General features: G+C 40.3%; 2 long non-coding RNA genes across 2 annotated transcripts; both read left to right on the forward strand.

Annotated features, from left to right (window-relative positions):
* The first annotated feature begins 1,476 nt into the window (after positions 1–1,476).
* LOC115483146 lies at positions 1,477–2,867 on the forward strand. Its single transcript, XR_003944263.1, has 3 exons — positions 1,477–1,953; positions 2,034–2,048; positions 2,746–2,867. It is a non-coding gene; the product is annotated as an uncharacterized LOC115483146 (long non-coding RNA).
* A 777-nt stretch (positions 2,868–3,644) lies between these two features.
* Positions 3,645–3,908, forward strand: LOC115483148. Its single transcript, XR_003944265.1, has 3 exons — positions 3,645–3,662; positions 3,742–3,756; positions 3,830–3,908. It is a non-coding gene; the product is annotated as an uncharacterized LOC115483148 (long non-coding RNA).
* Positions 3,909–5,182: the final 1,274 nt, after the last annotated feature.

A 5,182-nucleotide genomic window follows, 5' to 3' on the forward strand; every position in this document is an offset into this window, starting at 1 on the left:
TCATTTCATTTCTTTCCTCATAATATTGGGTTATTGTCAGGGTTCCCTGACGTAGAACGGACAACTCTTGCTCGATTATATAGATAGGGCGTTTATCGGCGTATGTAAAGTCAAGTCTATTGATAATTGCTTTAAAATTTAGTGGAGTATCGTATGACGACAATACCATATCAGCAGGGCCTTTGATTTTATTCCTAATTATACCCAGCGCCTGATAATGCTTTGAGCTTCCTACATAATTTTCAAAGATTTTATATGCAGTGTGTGCGGCTTTCCGCCACGAAACATAAGTCTCGATTTTTCCCTCAAAGTCTGGTACTGATTTAATTATGTCCAGTGTTTCGTCACATTTAATACCTACAATAATTTCTGCATCTTTAAATACTTCAACTTCGGGTACGGACACTGTTGTATTTCTAAACTCGTTTCTCATTTCCTCCATTTTTCTTTCAAATATTTGCGCTTGATTTTCTAATGCACTGTTTACTGCATACTCGAGCAGCGCTTTCAAATTTTCTTCACTCACTGCCATTTTATTTTTTGTTTGTTCCGGCACTAGTTTGTTTTTTATATCTTTTATTAGTTCCTCTAGTTTTTTTATTAGTTTATTAGTTTTTCACATTTCTTTTGAAACTATGGTATTTATATGTTATTGTAAATCTCCTTTTCCGTCTGTTTATCCCCTCTGCAAGTCCAACGATGTCGATCCAACGATGTTGCCTCCTTGCTTGAGATTTCTTTGATGAGCAGGTTCTGCCAGTTGGGCGCCAGTTAATAATTAATATACTCAAACTGTTTACTTGTGATCTCTGCACGAAGTTAAGTCAGTGAGATAGAATTATACTTGTTCGTTTATTGGTCAAATCCGTACTGAAATATAAATGACAAAATATTCTTAACATAAGCTAGCCCTGACCTATAATCGCTGTGTCAGCGATTATGCTGAATGGATTATGTTTCAACGTTGCGACAGCGCATGGAATGTTGACGGCAACGTATTGTGAAGTTTAGCATAATTGGCATTAAGCATTGTTGCAGCTTTGCTGATCGTGCAGAACTGCAGTCGTTGACTTTGTCTGACCGGATGTGTTAACTTGTATGTATGTGTGTTTGTGTAAGGATTTATCTAAGTGCTTTTTTTTGTAATTTTTATTTCAGGAAGCCATGCAAGAGGTTTGGGTTGCATGTAAAGAGTGGATACGGGCGGCTGCCAGAACTGAAACCACCAAAAATTCATTTGTTTCTTGCTAGCTGAGCTCAGCACACGCTAAATTAATTCTAACCGCTAGCCGAACAAAACGAAAAACGCAACATACAGCATGCATAAGGGAGCAGAAGAGAGAGACAGAGAGGAAAAACGCTAATACATGTACAAGGAAGCAGAAGCAGGAGAGCAGATGAGCAAACGCATACAGGCTTAACAATGCAGTGAGTAGAAAATCAGAAGAGTTTACGCAACCGGCGCCACAATACATGTACAACTGGACAATGACAATGTATGTATATGTATATGTGTATGTATGTGTGTTTGTGTGTGCGCGCCATGCCCGAAGTTTGAGTAGCGAGTAAAGAGTGGCTACGGACGGCGGCCAGAAGTGAAACCAACAAAAAATCATTTGTTTCTTGCTAGCTGAGCTCAGCGCACGCTAAATTCATTCTAACCGCTAGCCGAACAAAACGAAAAACGCAACATTTTAAAGGGATTGTGCAGCACACTTGCTGCAGTAGACGAAAAAGCAGAAGTGCGGAAGAGCTTAAGCATGCTGGCGGAACAGCATGCATAAGGGAGCAGAAGAGAGAGACAGAGAGGAAAAACGCTAATAGATGTACAAGGAAGCAGAAGCAGGAGAGCAGATGAGCAAACGCATACAGGCTTAACAATGCAGTGAGTAGAAAATCAGAAGAGTTTACGCAACCGGCGCCACAATACATGCACAGCTGGACAATGACAATGTATGTATATATATATGTGTATGTATGTGTGTTTGTGTGAGGATTTATCTAAGTGCGTTTTTTTGTAATTTTTATTTCAGGAAGCCATGCAAGAGGTTTGGGTTGCATGTAAAGAGTGGATACGAGCGGCTGCCAGAACTGAAACCACCAAAAATTCATTTGTTTCTTGCTTACTCTCTCGCGCTTTCTACTAAGTTATGGCAGGTGCACCAGTCACTTTGCAGTCAGCAGTGGAGCTTACTCATCCAGGCGGCGCAATGCTAATACATGTACAATGGAGCAGAGTTTACGCAGCAGGCGCAACCATACATGTACAGCTGGACAATGACAATGTATGTATATGTATAGTGTATGTATGTGTGTTTGTGTGAGGATTTATCTAAGTGCGTTTTTTGTAATTTTTATTTCAGGAAGCCATGCAAGAGGTTTGGGTTGCATATAAAGAGTGGATACGGGCGGCTGCCAGAACTGAAACCACCAAAAATTAATTTGTTTCAGTTGAACCAGTCACTATGCAGTCAGCAGTGGAGCTTACACATCCAGGCGGCACATTGCTAATACATGTACAATGGAGCAGAGTTTACGCAGCAGGCGCAACCATACATGTACAGCTGGACAATGACAATGTATGTATATGTATAGTGTATGTATGTGTGTTTGTGTGAGGATGTATCTAAGTGCGTTTTTTGTAATTTTTATTTCAGGAAGCCATGCAAGAGGTTTGGGTTGCATATAAAGCGTGGATACGGGTGGCTGCCAGAACTGAAACCACCAAAAATTCATTTGTTTCAGTTGAACCAGTCACTATGCAGTCAGCAGTGAAGCTTACACATCCACGCGGCACATTGCTAATACATATACAATGGAGCAGAGTTTACGCAGCAGGCGCAACCATACATGTACAGCTGGACAATGACAATGTATGTATATGTATATGTGTATGTATGTGTGTTTGTGTGAGGATTTATCTAAGTGCGTTTTTTTGTAATTTTTATTTCAGGAAGCCATGCAAGAGGTTTGGGTTGCATGTAAAGAGTGGATACGGGCGGCTGCCAGAACTGAATCCACCAAAAATTCATTTATTTCTTGCTAGCTGAGCTCAGCGCACGCTAAATTCATTCTAACCGCTAGCCGAACAAAACGAAAAACGCAACATTTAAAAGGGATTGTGCAGCACACTTGCAGAAGACGAAAAAGCAGAAGTGCGGAAGAGCTTAAGCATGCTGGCGGAACAGCATGTATAAGGGAGCAGAAGAGAGAGACAGAGAGGAAAAACGCTAATAGATGTACAAGGAAGCAGAAGCAGGAGAGCAGATGAGCAAACGCATACAGGCTTAACAATGCAGTGAGTAGAAAATCAGAAGAGTTTACGCAACCGGCGCCACAATACATGTACAGCTGGACAATGACAATGTATGTATATGTATATGTGTATGTATGTGTGTTTGTGTGAGGATTTATCTAAGTGCGTTTTTTTGTAATTTTTATTTCAGGAAGCCATGCAAGAGGTTTGGGATGCATGTAAAGAGTGGATACGGGCCGCTGCCAGAACTGAAACCACCAAAAATTCATTTGTTTCAGTTGAACCAGTCACTATGCAGTCAGCAGTGAAGCTTACACATCCACGCGGCACATTGCTAATACATGTACAATGGAGCAGAGTTTACGCAGCAGGCGCAACCATACATGTACAGCTGGACAATGACAATGTATGTATATGTATAGTGTATGTATGTGTGTTTGTGTGAGGATTTATCTAAGTGCGTTTTTTTGTAATTTTTATTTCAGGAAGCCATGCAAGAGGTTTGGGATGCATGTAAAGAGTGGATACGGGCCGCTGCCAGAACTGAAACCACCAAAAATTCATTTGTTTCAGTTGAACCAGTCACTATGCAGTCAGCAGTGAAGCTTACACATCCACGCGGCACATTGCTAATACATGTACAATGGAGCAGAGTTTACGCAACCGGCGCCACAATACATGTACAGCTGGACAATGACAATGTATGTATATGTATAGTGTATGTATGTGTGTTTGTGTGAGGATTTATCTAAGTGCGTTTTTTGTAATTTTTATTTCAGGAAGCCATGCAAGAGGTTTGGGTTGCATGTAAAGAGTGGATACGGGCGGCTGCCAGAACTGAAACCACCAAAAATTCATTTGTTTCCGTTGCACCAGTCACTATGCAGTCAGCAGTGGAGCTTACACATACAGGTGACACAATACTAATACATGTACAATGGAGCAGAAAAGCTTACACATACAGGCGCAACATGTAAAAGGGATTGTGCAGCACACATACAGAAGACAAACAAGCAGAAGAGCTTAAGAAGTTACGCCTACAGGCGGAACAACATACACAAGGCAGCAGAACAATGTTAATACAGATAAAGCACTTGTACAAAACAACACTAATATCAAGAGTGCAAGAGAGCAGAAGAGATAAGCAGATAAGCTTAGGCATAGAGGCGGAACATGTTCGAGGGAGCAGAGGAGCAGAAGAGCTTACGCATACAGGAGCCAAAATGTTCATGCAAGTAAAGTGCTTGTCCAGAACACATGCCCCAGTCAGCAGGCAGAGAGCAGATAGTCTTACATACGTAAGACGGAACGACGCTAATACATGTACAAGAAAGTTCACGTGCGTAGCCACGCCCTGCCGGCCACCAATCCATACATATATATATATATATATATATATATATAAATGCAGAGGTGAGTATGAAATTTGCCATTCGCTCGATTTTTTTTTGTTTCTTAACATAACATTTCTAACAAAAAAAATTATGTTAAATGGCCAATGCGATCAACTGATCCTAACAGTCTTTGTGTTCGAACATATTTTATAGATTGGGCGTTCAGTTTGCGTTCGAGCTGGAGTTGGCGTTGGAATGTCGCCAGCCTATAAAGAAGGGCGTGCTGCAGCGCAGCTTCAGTTGCTTGTCTGACCTGCTGGCGGGTCAGTCATCCAGTGCAGTGCGGTGTATGGTAGTTATATGGTTAAATATAGTAAATAATATTAAGTATTCCAATAGTTAATAATTTTAAGAAATTGTGTATAGTAATTGTAGTAATACTATTATTAATATAATTATAAGAGCATTTAGGCTAACTATGAAATAATAATCTGTGTACCTAAATAAATATTGTTCATAATGATGTAAACAATATCATAAGCATAGAAGTAAGCACAAAGATGTTTATGTTCATAATGATGTAAACAAAAAT

Source organism: Drosophila hydei, unplaced genomic scaffold, assembly GCF_003285905.1.
Source record: "Drosophila hydei strain 15085-1641.00,03,60 unplaced genomic scaffold, DhydRS2 tig00000508-arrow-arrow-pilon, whole genome shotgun sequence".
Classification (NCBI taxonomy): domain Eukaryota; kingdom Metazoa; phylum Arthropoda; class Insecta; order Diptera; family Drosophilidae; genus Drosophila; species Drosophila hydei.